At 33.3% G+C, this 16,355-nt stretch overlaps 1 long non-coding RNA gene across 1 annotated transcript; it reads right to left on the bottom strand.

Annotated features, from left to right (window-relative positions):
• Positions 1-3,911: 3,911 nt before the first annotated feature.
• On the bottom strand, positions 3,912-8,609 carry LOC113099820 (uncharacterized). Its single transcript, XR_003289528.1, has 7 exons — positions 8,427-8,609; positions 8,283-8,326; positions 7,827-7,956; positions 7,582-7,675; positions 6,574-6,677; positions 4,516-4,636; positions 3,912-3,980 (listed from the first exon to the last, which is right to left on the bottom strand). It is a non-coding gene; the product is annotated as an uncharacterized LOC113099820 (long non-coding RNA).
• Between the last annotated feature and the right edge of the window lie 7,746 nt (positions 8,610-16,355).

Raw genomic sequence — 16,355 nt, 5'->3', positions numbered from 1 at the left:
GTCTGCTGCTAGCACTGCTTGAGGAAAGCTATGCATTTCTGCTGGTCTGGTTTGATTAAACAGAGAAAAATCAAACATTAGACCACCTCACTGATTCAGAAATATTTATTTGTGTAACTGTAACATCTTACAAACTAGTTATTAGCAGGGGCACTGTTCTGTAAATAAGTGTTCTTTTTGTATTTGTGCTGCAATTGCATTGAATCAGGTCCTTTGCGGAGTACGTTTTAACGTAAGCCTAGTAAGTGCTGGACATACTCCACAGTAAGTAGGTAGATGTCTGAGCCATGTGATTGGGAGTGTCCCAGGGGATTTAGTTCATCACTCAGTACATCGCCCATCTCAGGAACAGTGACACCATGGTGTGGCTCATCAGGCAGGCCACTGTCCTCCCAGTCCAAATGTGGTAGGTACAATCCCTGAAAAGACTTGTAAAGTGTTTATGGCAGTGGTTCTCAAACATTTTTACATCAAGGACCCGGACCACATTTGATAACATTTTGTAACAAAAACTCCAGAAATACACAATATTAATTCTGAGACTGAATAACATTACTCTCTTTGTCAATGTATGTTCAAATTAATGTCAATGGTATGCATTTTTGGTAAAATGTATAAAGAAATTTGTGGAAAAATAGTCTATTTCTATAAAAAGTCAGAATTAAAAAGTTGTGTGTGTGTGTGTGTATTTATATATACCCCCCCCCCCCCCCGAACCTCCCTCAAGGACCGGTGCCAAACCCATTGCCAAGTTTATTCTTAAAACTGATTGAATATACTTTAATTCAAATAAAATCTTCCCACATACTTCATGCGTATAGTTCTTTTTAGCAAAGGGTTAAACAAGCAGGTTATGTCCTAATTTTCAGCTTTAAAATATGCAGCACCCATGTATGCTGACAGCCTGCTGCTATGATATGGATGCAGAAAATGAGCTTATAATACCCTCAGTACCAGGGGTTTAGCTATTTACCCAAATCTAGGGCCTTGTAGAATCTCAATAGACATGCAGTACAAACTTTGGTTCAGTTATACTAAGAACATGTTTGTCTTCCATCCTGCAAAGTTTGGTGAGGCTATGAATAACACTTTAAGATATTAATGCCCAAACATGGTTCTCTGATAGTGTTTTTGATGCTATAAAAATGACAATCTCAAGGACTGACAAAAATATGAATATTTTTACAGGCCTTGGTTTTGGGACCCAAATATAATATATAAAAACTCTTCATCTGAGATGTTGCTGCAACCACTTTCCTGGATTCTGACTGATTTGTCATGGAATAAAGCCTCTATATTCTATTAGACACTAGCAGGAGAAGACCAGGGTTGATTTGGAGGTCCAAACACACCCTTGCCATGAAAAAAAGAGACCGTTGATATGGACGCGGAACGGACTATTTTCTTTAGCGGAAGCAATACAATCGTTTTTAAAATCAATAAACTCATTTTTAAATCAATATTTTGTGTCAAATTATTTATTTATTTTGTAAGTAGCCATGTACTAAGCGGGATAATGTATAGCGAGGCGGCTGTTATAGCGAATAACAAGCCCTTCAGACTGATTTTTCACCAGCAACGACTGGAAACTCACCTGTTGGCCGCTCATCGTGTTCAAAACGTCCCTCACGCTAGCGTTTCTTCTTCTCTAGTGTTTCCATGTCGGTGGCGGCGCCAAGCAAGTCGCTAACAGCGCCACCCGCTGTTGTGGAGTGTAAATTACATGATAGTTTACTAGCATGTGTGTGGATCAGCAAGGCGAAAAATTAATGCCAAAAGTCACGTGACAGCTTTTCGTACTTGTAGAATTTTGTTTTGTTCTTGAAGGTTTTTTTTTTTAATTGAAGGATTTTTTTTTGTACTTGAAAGATTTTAGTTTGTACTTGGAGGATATTTTTGTCATTGAAGAAATATGTAATATGTAAATATGTAAAACGTACTGTATTTGTTTTTATAGCTACGTTTTTTATTTGCAGAACAAAATGCATTAGTTTGTGAGTGTTGTTTTGTATTTGCAAACCACACTGAGTTTGTTTGTGAATCATTGGGTGCGAGTAAAACACATTTTGTGTGTGTGTGAGGTTTTGGCATGATTCTCACTCGATAGATGACAAGCTCATTTCTTTCCTGAAGGTAAATAAAATTAATTCACAATAAAAGACAATAATTGCAGCACTAATTATTCCCTAAAAAAAAACAGGACCTTGATGAGTGACAATGTTCTTCTTCCAATTACTGTGGGTGGAGAGAGCCCAGAAAAGGGAAATCACTTCATTTTGTGGGAATGTGGTGTTTTACAAGAGATTTTTGCTCCACACTGGTTAATACCCCTGCTGAAAAAAACAATAGAAACCATTACAGAAATTCTAATGGTTTCCATTACAAAACCATTACAAACCATCAGCAATTAACCATTAAAACCATTACCAAATGGTTTCCATTACGTAGTATGTTTTGGGCATATTCCATTAGGATTTATTGGTTTGTATTGGTTTCCATTACAAGTTTGTATTGGTCACGATTTGCACATAATGGTTTCCATCACAGTTTTGTATTGGTTCTGATGGTTCCATTACAAGTTTGTATTGGTCTTTATTAAAACAAATTTAATGGTTTCTGTTGGTTTTGTAATGGTTCCATTACAAGTTTGTATTGGTCTTTATTAAAACAAATTTAATGGTTTCTGTTGGTTTTGTAATGGTTCTGATGGTTCCATTACAAGTTTGTATTGGTCTTTATTAAAACAAATTTAATGGTTTCTGTTGGTTTTGTAATGGTTCCATTACAAGTTTGTATTGGTCTTTATTAAAACAAATTTAATGGTTTCTGTTGGTTTTGTAATGGTTCTGATGGTTCCATTACAAGTTTGTATTGTTCTTTATTAAAACAAATTTAATGGTTTCTGTTGGTTTTGTAATGGTTCTGATGGTTCCATTACAAGTTTGTATTGGTCTTTATTAAAACAAATTTAATGGTTTCTGTTGGTTTTGTAATGGTTCTGATGGTTCCATTACAAGTTTGTATTGTTCTTTATTAAAACAAATTTAATGGTTTCTGTTGGTTTTGTAATGGTTCTGATGGTTCCATTACAAGTTTGTATTGGTCTTTATTAAAACAAATTTAATGGTTTCTGTTGGTTTTGTAATGGTTCCATTACAAGTTTGTATTGGTCTTTATTAAAACAAATTTAATGGTTTCTGTTGGTTTTGTAATGGTTCCATTACAAGTTTGTATTGGTCTTTATTAAAACAAATTTAATGGTTTCTGTTGGTTTTGTAATGGTTCTGATGGTTCCATTACAAGTTTGTATTGGTCTTTATTAAAACAAATTTAATGGTTTCCGTTGGTTTTGTAATGGTTCCATTACAAGTTTGTATTGGTCTTTATTAAAACAAATTTAATGGTTTCCGTCAGTTTTGTAATGGTTCCATTACAAGTTTGTATTGGTCTTTATTAAAACAAATTTAATGGTTTCCGTTGGTTTTGTAATGGTTCCATTACAAGTTTGTATTGGTCTTTATTAAAACAAATTTAATGGTTTCCGTCAGTTTTGTAATGGTTCTGGTGGTTCCATTGCAAGTTTGTACTGGTCTTTATTTGCATATATTTAATAGTTTTCGTTGCAGTTTTATATTGGTTCTGATTTGAATGTTTAACTGATAGCTGGTAATTAGGCCATTAATTAATATAAGTAAATAATTTAAATTATTAATACAAACTGTACACAGGTTTTGTCAAGAATATAATGTTTTTATTTATTTAAACTTCATACCAACCTTTCAATAGCAAACAGTTCAGGTTTTTTTGCAAAGAATTAAGAATATGCACCTAAAATCAAAATTATTCACAGACTACTCAACATAGCTGGAATTAACACAAAACCTTGACATTACATTTTATTTTAATTATTGTTATTCATTAATGCATTATAGAAATGCAGGAACTATGAACTGTTTTTGTGGCTTGTAGCTGTCTCAGACCTGCAAAAAAAAAACGAAAGAAAAAAGGACAATTCATTAGGACAATGTACCACATTACCAGTATGTGAGATTATCCATACATATATTTATATGGCAGTCTCAAAAAAGTTATTGATTTTTCTTTCATGCCTAAAATCATTAGGATTTAAAAAAAGAAAATGTTCCATGAATATATTTTGTAAACTCCCTACCATAAATGTATCAACTTAATTTTTTATTAATAAAATGCTTTGCTCTGGATTTGAAATATTTTCATAATATTTAGATTTTTTAGCACCATCAGATTCCAGATTTTCAAATAGTTGTATCTCAGACAAATATTGTCCTCCTAACAAACCATACATCAATGGAAAACTTATTTAGTATTATTATTGAAATAAAAATCTAAAAAATAAAATAAAAACAATTACCCTTGTAACTGGTTTTGTGGTCCAGTTTCACAAATAGGCTTGAATAATTACATTATCTACTTTTTATGGTACATAGTCTCTATTCACTTTGAGTCATATTAGATAAGAGGTTGTAGCACACTTACCACTGACAGTTTTATCTGGTTTATGTCACTGATCTCCTCAGCCAGGTATTTCCATACACTTAGGAGGCGTTTATTTCCTATAAGGTGTGGCCTTTTTTCTTCAGCTTCTGAGACAGACACTCTTGTTTTGAACACACACACACATACACATGCACACACACACACACACACACACGCACACACATAAACAAAAATTGAAATTCAAGAACTGATGGACTAATCTCAGACTTTAAATCTGACCACTCTCAAGTGGAAATTAAGTAGCATATGTGACCTGTGCTGGCAAAGTTAGTCACAATGAGCAAAAATCAGTTGAGGTTTTTTTTTCTCATTAAAAAGTCCTTCAAAATGATGTATAACTGTATATATATATATAAAAAAAATGACTGAGCTACACCCGAGCTACACCTTTTCTATTTTCTAAAGGTTCCAAACCAAAATCACTGAGCAACATTGCATCTTTTCCTGCAGTTCTTTTCTTAATAATAATTCACTTTTTTATTTTACATCCGAACAAAAGCATTCAAGTAAGAAAAACTAATAATCAAATGTAAAATCCCTTTATTCATTACAAATAAATAAATTATTAAAACTATAAAAGCAGTTCAATTAGTCATTCTGTGTATACAGGTGCTTGTCATATAATTAGAATATCATAATTTCAATTCAAAAAGTGAAACTTGTATATTATATTCATTCATTACACACAGACTGATATATTTATTTATATCTGACAACTAAGGAAAATCCCAAATTCATTATCTTAGAAAATTAGAGTATAACTTAAGACCAATACAAAGAAAGGATTTTTAGAAATCTTGGCCAACTGAAAATTATGAACATGAAAAGTATGAGTATGTAAAGCACTCAATACTTAGTTGAGGCTCCTTTCCCCTGAAGCAGCAGTGCGGTGTGGCATGGAGTGGATCAGTCTGTGGCACTGCTCAGGTGTTATGAGACCAGGTTGCTCTGATAGTGGCCTTCAGCTCTTCTGCATTCTTGGGTCTGATATATCACTACTCAGCAGCAGTACAGTCCTTTTTGAAGCGAGACACTTCTGGTTCTGTCTGTTGTTCAAGAGTGGCTTGACACAAGGAATGCGAAGCTGAAACCCATGTCTTGCATACGTCTGTGTGTAGTGCTTCTTGAAGCACTGACTCCAGCTGCAGTCCACTCTTTGTGAATCTCCCCCACATTTTTGAATGGGTTTTGTTTCACAATCCTCTCCAGGGTGCAGTTATCCCTATTGCTTCTACACTTATTTTCTACTACATCTTTTCCTTCCCTTCTCCTCTCTATTAATGTGCTTGGACGCAGAGCTCTGTGAACAGCAAGCCTCTTTAACAATGACCTTTTGTGTCTTCCCCTCCTTGTGCAAAGTGTCAATGGTCATCTTTTGGACAACTGTCTAGTCAGCAGTCTTCCCCATGATTGTGTAGCCTACAGAACGAGACTGAGAGACCATTTAAAGGATTTGCAGTTGTTTTGAGTTAATTAGCTGATTAGAGTGTGGCACCAGGTCTCTTCAATATTGAACCTTTTCACAATATTCGAATTTTCTGGGATACTGAATTTGGGATTTTCCTTAGTTGTCAGTTATAAACATCCAAATTAAAAGAAATAAAGATTTGGAATATATCAGTCTGTGCGTAATGAATGAATATAATATACAAGTTTCACTTTTTGAATGGAATTAGTGAAATCAACTTTTTGATGATATTTTAATATGACCAGCACCTGTATTTATCAGGATAAATATATATATAACTGTAATTTGAATGTCGGATTGAAATGAACACTGTTATTAGAGTAGTTAATTGTTAGCATAAGTGCGGCTAATAATAATAATTAAAAAAATAATAATTAGCATGTTTTTGTGTTTTGCTTTGGTACTGAAATTGGTACTGTGACAACACTAATAGTTAGACCTCGATTAATGTGTTCAGGTGCACTGCAGGTTGGGGCAAAACTCTGCATGTAAGTGGACCTTAAGAGACAATGTTGAGATCTCCTGCAATATGTTCTGAGCATGCACTATAAAGAGACAGAATGACTTACAACACTGGTGTCCAGTCCTGGGCTGGAGGACCACCGTTCTGCAGAGTTTCTGCTGATCCTTGATCAGCTGCTCAGGTCTGCTTAACTGGGGTTGGAGGTAAACTCTGAAACAAGAGAAGACAACCAATATTATGAAGTTAAAAAAAAAAAAATGATTCAGAAATATGCACAACGTTTGAAAATGCACAAAGATGAGAAGAAAGCTATGTGTTTAATGAGAACTTTCCACTGAAGATTAAGAAGCAATATTAAGTCACAGATGCATTTTTATTAATTCTTATTAATATTGTTTAAATATGTTACAGTAACCTTGTGCTTTATCAATGATTTTCAGTCTCTGAAATAGAAAAGATCTATCAGTGCTGAATGGGATCATACATACATCATATGTAATGATATTTAACAAGAGTTCTAACACTGTGTCGTCACTGGACAGCACAACAAAATACAACAGAGCCTTTTATAATCAGTGATGCTCTCTACACTGGATGCGGCACGAAACAACAAATCACAGACGGTGATCTGATGCCTTTTCCTATTTATGATGTACTGACACAAAGTTTAAATGATTTTTAACAGTCACTTTGGTGTGAGAGTGTGTAGCTTGGAGAAAGAGATCTTTTTATGTTTCTGAAATAAGTCTCATGTACACTAAGAAAACTGCATTTATTTGATCATAAATAAAAATGGTAATGTTGTCAAATATTAGTACAATTTCAAATAACTGCTTTATATGTAAATATTTTGTACACTTTTATTCTTGTTTTCACAAAGCATGATTTCTGAAGGATTGTGTGACACTGGAGACTGATGCTGAAAATTCAGCTTTGATCACTTATTAAAACAAACTTAAATAGAAAATAGTTATTAAAAAAATGGTAATTTCACAATTTAACTGTATTTTAATCAAATAAATGCAGCAGTGGTGAGCATAAAAGATGTCTTTGAAATACATGACAAATCTGACCCTTACATTTTTGAATGGTGTATGTTTGACGAATTGCTTACTATTCATGGTTCATAATGTCTAAAAATGTTCTTCGACAGGAGATATGACTCTAGAGCACAGCCATCAGCATGGAAGAACCTAGGAACATAAGCACTGTCACAGAGACAACAATATTTATTATACAATGCCAGGTATAAGGCATATACTATAGCAGAGGTGAAATGCAGAAAAGAAAAATAATAATTCACAGAATATATAATTTATATAATCATTTACAATAAATATATAAATATTTTAGTTCTACTTATTTAGTAATGCTCCTACAGCGTGGACATCAAAATGTGTATGTTTTCATCCTCTCTGTCAGCAGCTCCCTTCAGAAATGTTAAAATCAGGAACTTCTCCTGCGTCATAGAGGTTTTTTTCTGGCACTTCTGAAATCACAGAACAAGTTTGTATTTATGTGTTTACCATGAAAGATCAAAACCTGAAGGTTTCAGTCCATTTTCACGCTCTATGTAAGTGATGTAACGTTATCCGGTTACGTTAGTGCACATTTTAGGATTAAACAGTGCATACTTTTAGGGTTAAATTAATTCGGTTAAGTTACTTCCATTCATCCATTGATATATATGGAGAGAGAGAGAGACAGAGAGAGAGTGAGAGAGAGCGAGCTCATCTACACACAAGATGACATTAAAAGCCCAAACTTAATAAATAAGAGCTCATGTCTATCGTTACCTCTTGTATTTAGCCTTACCTTTGAGATGCTAACGGACTTTTTCTGACGACGCTAAACCATTTCTATAAAGTAAATATTAAACGAAAGCGTATAATTTACATGAAATAAAGTGTCAGGAACACTTTAATTTACTATTTGTGTAATTTAATAGACTAAACTTACCTAAAAAAAAAAAAGTGAAACCACATTGAGTGTCAGCGATCAGCTGCTTGACGGTTGGGCTGCCGCCTCGTTTCCATGGTGACGTCTTCCGCTCCAGTTCTGCGCGCGCGCACATTACAGCACGTGGAAGTCTCGCAGAATTTCACTGTTATTTCACATCTATTTTTGGGCTAAATTTGGACCAAATCCGACAGACAAAACAAAGACCAACTTCTCAAGTCAATTTTGAAGGCCATGACGAGTCGAGTTGATTAAAAAAAAAAAAAAAACTAAAAAAAAAAAAATTAAATGAATTAAAAATAACCTTTCCAAATGACGTATGGTGGCAATCCAAGACAATACATACCACCAATAGAAGAAAGCAATTTACCAATAGAGACCCACAGGGACCATTACTGTGACCATTACAACCAACATAATTCCCATTATATCCATTAAAACCATTACAAATTTTGTAATAGTTTCTATTGTTTGTGTGTTCATTTTTTTTCAGCAGTAGCCTACCCACTAAGACCATTACAGTTTTCCGAAGAAACCACTAAATTTATTGGAGTCATAATGGTTTCTACTGGTGTCCAGTAGATACCACTAGAAGTTTCTAAAGGTGTTCTATTGGTCCTTAATGGTATCCAATAGACAATACACGCCACCAATAGAAGAAAGCAAATTACCAATAGAGACCCACAGAGACCATTACAGTGTCCATTAAAACCATTAGAATTCCAATAAGAACCATTAAAACCATTACAAATTCTGTAATGGTTTCTATTGTTTTTTTCAGCAGGGACCTTTAGGGTAAAGCCTTTTTGTGTTTGCTTTCTTTCTTTTTTTCTCAGGTCTTGGATGGTTTGGTCAGGCAGATTCGAGTATATGACTCCTTTGGTCAATACAAATCTATTTCAAAGGAGGACATGGCCATACTGGGGTATTCCATACATTGCACTGCCACAAAATTGTTTAATAGGTTGTTTCCTAAACACTATATATATATATATATATATATATATATATATATATATACAAACACACAGTACAGACCAAAAGTTTGGAAACATTAATATTTTTTATTTTTTTGAAAAAAGTTTCTTCTGCTCATCAAGCCTGCATTTATGTGATCAAAAATATATATATAAAAAAAATGTGATATATTATTACAATTTAAAATAATTGTTTTAAAATGTATTATATTTTAAATGATGAATTATTTCTGTGATGCAAAGCTGAATTTTTAGGATCATTATCACATGATCCTCTAGAAATCATTCTAATATGATGATTCATTATCAAAGTTGGAAACAGTTCTGCTGCTTAATATTTTGTCAGAACATGTGATACTTTTTTAGGATACTTTGATGAATAAAAAGTACAAATGTTTTTAATGTATGTTTTTAAAATATAAATATTTATTTATTTATAAAAATTTGGGGTCAGTAATTGTTTTTCTTTCTTTCTTTTTTTAAATAAAATCAATACTTTTAATTTTATTCAGCAAGGATGTGTTAAATTGATAAAAAGTGATCGTAAAGAAAATATATAATTAGAATTCTTTTATTTTATTTTGAATAACGTTTTATTCATCAAATATATTAGACAGCAGAACTGATTCCAACATTCATAATAAATCAGAATATTAGAATGATTTCTAAATGATCATGTGATAAACTGGATGTTACATGTGACACTGAAGGCTGGAGTAATGATGCTGAAAATACAGCTTTGCATCACAGGAATAAATTATTTTTAAGTATATTCAAATAGAAAACTATTATTTTAAGTTGTAATAGTATTTTACAATATTACAGTTTTTTTCTGTATTTTTGATCAAATAAATGCAGGCTTGATGAGCAGAAGAATCTTCTTTCAAAAACATAAAAAATAATAATGTTTCCAATCTTTTGGTCTGTACTATATATATATATATATATATATATATATATATATATATATATATATTTATATATATATATATATATATATATATATATATATATATATATATATATATATATATATATATATATATATATATAATGTTTGGACACACCTTCTCATTGAAAGAGTTTTCTTTATTTTCATGACTATGAAAATTGTAGATTCACACTGAAGGTATCAAAACTTATGAATTAACTCATGTGGAATTATATATGGAATTATATTAATAACAAAAAAGTGTGAAACAACTGAAAATATGTCATATTGTAGGTTCTTCAAAGTAGCCACCTTTTGCTTTGATTACTGCTCTGCACACTCTTGGCATTCTCTTGATGAGCTTCAAGAGGTAGTCACCTGAAATGCTCTTCCAACAGTCTTGAAGGAGTTCCCTGAGAGATGCTTAGCACTTGTTGTCTGCGGTCCAGCTCACCCCTAAACCATCTCGATTGGGTTCAGGTCCGGTGAATGAAAATAAAGAAAACCCTTTGAATGAGAAGGTGTGTCCAAACTTTTGATCTGTACTGTGTGTATATATATATATATATATATTTTTTTTTTTTTTTTTAAGCAATGCATTCAGACATACATGGAACTTGCAGAATTGGACTGTTGAGTACCCATAACAGTGGATGCAGACAGACTGTAACAACTGTGGGTTTTTGGTTTGGACAGTAAGTTAAATCAATTTTTGCTATGATTTGTGTATCAAACATATAAATTACAGATTTCTTTTTCTCTTTCATTTAGATGGCAGAAATGGAAGTGAGGGAGGAATGGACCTCTCTCAAAACAGACAAATGATCTGTGGCGTCTGCGCAGATATCATGCTTCATCACTGTCTACATTTGCTGTTCAGCACATGACATACAAGAGATATGTCTCAAAAGTGTGTCATAATTAAAAACAAAAGGCAGTGCAAGTAAAATGGTATCCAAATGTAATTTTCCAAATATAGGACAAATGAGGTGGAAAAAAGAGGAATTGTTTCTCTTATTACTGATTCCGAAATACAGGTATATTTATGATAACAAATTTAAACAATTAAAAATGTATATAGTTTTCAGTACTAATAGTAATCAGTGTTTCAGGAGATCTTCCAAGTCATTCGGCAAGGTAAAAAAAAATCAGCATGGAACAAATGGTGGCAATCAAAGACTGGAAAGGTATCGGCTCCCAAAATGTTCCATTCTGCATTGGCGGCACATATGGACGACCTAATAGAAAAAAATAAAGAATTTTCCAAAAAGTTATGTTTCACAGAAACCCTTCGCCCAGCTCCATTGCCAAGATAAGTATAGCAGGAAACTCTGAAATTGATTAATCTTTTCACTTATCCGTTGTTGCCCAGCTTATAACGGTTGTTAAATGCTGATTTTTGACATGCTGTTTTATGTTTTAAAGAAGTCCTTCGCCCAGCTCCATCATCGCCTCGCTCCATCAGCCATACCAAGATAAGTAGGCCTATCATTGAAATCATGGAGTGCTAAGTCTTCAGACTTATCCATTGCAGCCCATGCAGCTTATGCATATGTATCATAACATATGTACAGTTTTTAAGTGCTGATTTTTTTATTTTGTTTGGTCTTTGTTAGGCCTATATATTCTAAACTACATCTTACACAGCCGCTGCAAAAGAAGTTAGAGCTGATTCGTTTCGATTTGTAATCAGTCAGTTTTTTTTTTTTTTTTTAAGTGATGGGTTTTTAAGTGACAGTCTTTATTTATTTTTATGCTTATTTATCCTTCGCCTGCCTCCACCGTCGCGTCATGACCATAGACTTGTCGTTACGCAGCCGTGCCAAGCAGAAAAGTCGGGGAGTGCTGATTCTTCCAACTTAACAATTTATGTCAAGTTTGCATATACAGTATTGTTCAAAATAATAGCAGTACAATGTGACTAACCAGAATAATCAAGGTTTTTAGTATATTTTGTATTGCTACGTGGCAAACAAGTTACCAGTAGGTTCAGTAGATTGTCAGAAAACAAACAAGACCCAGCATTCATGATATGCACGCTCTTAAGGCTGTGCAATTGGGCAATTAGTTGAAAGGGGTGTGTTCAAAAAAATAGCAGTGTCTACCTTTGACTGTACAAACTCAAAACTATTTTGTACAAACATTTTTTTTTTCTGGGATTTAGCAATCCTGTGAATCACTAAACTAATATTTAGTTGTATGACCACAGTTTTTAAAAACTGCTTGACATCTGTGTGGCATGGAGTCAACCAACTTGTGGCACCTCTCAGCTGTTATTCCACTCCATGATTCTTTAACAACATTCCACAATTCATTCACATTTCTTGGTTTTGCTTCAGAAACAGCATTTTTGATATCACCCCACAAGTTCTCAATTGGATTAAGGTCTGGAGATAGGGCTGGCCACTCCATAACATTAATTTTGTTGGTTTGGAACCAAGACTTTGCCCGTTTACTAGTGTGTTTTGGGTCATTGTCTTGTTGAAACAACCATTTCAAGGGCATGTCCTCTTCAGCATAGGGCAACATGACCTCTTCAAGTATTTTAACATATGCAAACTGATCCATGATCCCTGGTATGCGATAAATAGGCCCAACACCATAGTAGGAGAAACATGCCCATATCATGATGCTTGCACCTCCATGCTTCACTGTCTTCACTGTGTACTGTGGCTTGAATTCAGAGTTTGGGGGTCGTCTCACAAACTGCCTGTGGCCCTTGGACCCAAAAAGAACAATTTTACTCTCATCAGTCCACAAAATGTTCCTCCATTTCTCTTTAGGCCAGTTGATGTGTTCTTTGGCAAATTGTAACCTCTTCTGCACATGCCTTTTTTTTAACAGAGGGACTTTGCGGGGGATTCTTGAAAATAGATTAGCTTCACACAGACGTCTTCTAACTGTCACAGTACTTACAGGTAACTCCAGACTGTCTTTGATCATCCTGGAGGTGATCATTGGCTGAGCCTTTGCCATTCTGGTTATTCTTCTATCCATTTTGATGGTTGTCTTCCGTTTTCTTCCACGTCTCTCTGGTTTTGCTCTCCATTTTAAGGCATTGGAGATCATTTTAGCTGAACAGCCTATCATTTTTTGCACCTCTTTATAGGTTTTCCCCTCTCTAATCAACTTTTTAATCAAAGTACGCTGTTCTTCTGAACAATGTCTTGAACGACCCATTTTCCTCAGCTTTCAAATGCATGTTCAACAAGTGTTGGCTTCATCCTTAAATAGGGGCCACCTGATTCACACCTGTTTCTTCACAAAATTGATGACCTCAGTGATTGAATGCCACACTGCTATTTTTTTTAACACACCCCTTTCAACTAATTCAACTAATTGCCCAATTGCACAGCCTTAAGAGCGTGCATATCATGAATGCTGGGTCTTGTTTGTTTTCTGAGAATCTACTGAACCTACTGGTAACTTGTTTGCCACGTAGCAATAAAAAAATATACGAAAAACCTTGATTATTCTGGTTAGTCACATTGTACTGCTATTATTTTGAACAATACTGTATATGTAAAGTTTATAAGTGCAGATGTGTTGCAATGTTTTTTTTTCTCTTTATGTTAAATAAAAGATAAACATGAGAAAAGAGTCTTTATTTCTTTTTACTTTTAGGAATTACACCTTCAGTCAGGGGGTACAAAAAGTAAAGCAAATAAACATACATAAAAAATGCATATACATAATCAGAGACAAATGTAAAAGTTAAACAAAAATGTGAAAATGTTTACAGATTGAAACACATTAAAAATAGAGACTTATTTCCTCCATTTATGAATACTAAATTTAGCTAACAAAAGAAGCAGATTAATTAAATAATATTCCTGATGGTAAGATTTGTCATAGGAGAAAAAAAAATGAAATAATACATTTTTAAAGCACAGTTGAAAGCTGGGCATGATATGAGCCTTAATAAAGGAACAGAAAAAAAAAAAAACCCAGATTTTCTGTTTGGAGAGAAATTGTGTTTATAGATTAAATTCCAAGAAAGAAACATCTGTTTGTGAAAATTAGTTAGATTAGTTAAATAGGCAGCGTCAGTCTATGAGGCGTCTACATATATTACTTTTAACTATAGAATAATAGAAAATAGGACATACATATATGTCAAAAAAGTCTTCCAGCATACCGTATATTACTGTATATTACAAAGGAAGAGAGAAAACAAATATTGTATTATTATATTACAATTACAATTCCTAAACATTTGTATATTTTTCTTTACCACAGAAGCTCTGTCCCGAGACGCTCTCGAGTTACGTTGAGACTACTACTTTCAGTGCACAAACAACCATTATTCACTTACTATTACTGATTTAGTAACTGTTGTACTATTTTATGTACTGTGTTATATGAGTTAGTCAATTAAAATTGTAATTTCTGTCATCATAATTTATAGTGTGATAATTACTGTATGATTTTCTTTGAAAACAATAGTTTCTTAAATAATATACAATTAGCAATTGCAATAAATTAACTGCTTGTAAGCAAATCATATATAAGTACTTATTACATTATTGTAAAAAAAATAAAGATAGTCATATATTACATGAATTAGGTAGTAAGTCAAAATAAATAAACATCAAAGTGTGTGTGTGTGTGTGTGTGTGTGTGTATATATATTTTAGTGCTGTCAAAAATAGCGCGTTAACGACGTTAATTAGTTTGTTGTTAATTACGTCAAATTTTTTTACGAATTTCACGCATGTGCAGTGTGACAAATTATTCAGGTCAGGAAAGTCTCGTCGATCTCTGAATTCTCAAGATAGTAAAAAACAGCGGTGCGCCGCGACGAAAACACCGAAGAAGCTTAAACAACAAAGACTTTAAACTGAGAGAAAATTTAGACTTTTGCTTGTGTCCCAAAGTCAATCAAAAAAAAAAAAATTGGAAAAGCTTGTGCATTTGGAAAAGCATATGCATTTTTACTTGGTTTTACTGGCACTTGAAGCCTTCAGAACGTGAAAATATCGATCCTAAAGTATTGTGGCAGAGCAAATGAACACCTTCCAAAAACAAGAGTGCTCAGAGTGCTGCTTATGTGATTGTGGCGCATGTTTGTGTTTCTGAGTTCATTCTTTCGAGTTTCTCTATGCATAATTTCATAGATATGTGGCTATATTTAAACACTGGTTCACCTAAAACTCTTACACTATCTGTAGTTAAATGGCATGGTTTGATATAGTGCTCAGGTAAATTTGATCTAAGTAAATGTTAAACTTTTGAAATTCAGAAAAAAAGAACCACATATTGATGAATCATTACATGAAAATTATGTATCTGTGTCCTGTTATTTATCTTTTGGTATGCATTTCAGTAAAAAAAGGTGTTAGGATTCAGGTGTAATTGCAAAAAGTGATTAATCCAGATTAATCCACTGACAATTCTGATTAATTTGATTAAAAATTTTAATCATTTGACAGCCCTAATATATATATATATATATAGATAGATAGATAGATATAGATATTGGACGTAGGTTCGTTTTATTAATAATTATCTTTCTGTTATCCCACAATCTTCTTGAATTTTTGGTGTAAATGGGTTGTAGTCATCACAACTGAATTATTATTATTATTATTATTATTTTATAACTGGAAAAAATATTCAAAAGCTGTGCTGAGGCATTCTAGTAACCGAAAATTAAAACTAATCACAATGTTTTATGACATTTAAAAAAAAAATTATTGATTACATTCTGTATGTTGCTTTTACTAAATTATTTAAGCTTGAAACAACAAGCTACCGCAGCTCCGAAGAGCCATACAACAAGCTATCGTGATAACAACTTTTGATCAGGCATTTAAAACAGCTACCGCCTTGCTCCTACGCGGACCCGATTTCACGGGGAGAACCATAGACAGTAAAAGAAATGGACACAGCGACCCCACTGGAACTCAATTGAGACAAGTGAAGCCCATTTTAGCATTTTTTAGCACTTCCGTTTCTGATGCAGACTCAAACTAAGCTTGACGACATCAGCAACCTGTCTGTATTTAAATCTGCTAGTAG

This window comes from Carassius auratus, unplaced genomic scaffold (assembly GCF_003368295.1).
Source record: "Carassius auratus strain Wakin unplaced genomic scaffold, ASM336829v1 scaf_tig00217058, whole genome shotgun sequence".
NCBI lineage: Eukaryota > Metazoa > Chordata > Actinopteri > Cypriniformes > Cyprinidae > Carassius > Carassius auratus.
Note: the sequence above shows the minus strand (reverse complement) of the source record. Positions and strands in the feature narration are given on the sequence as shown.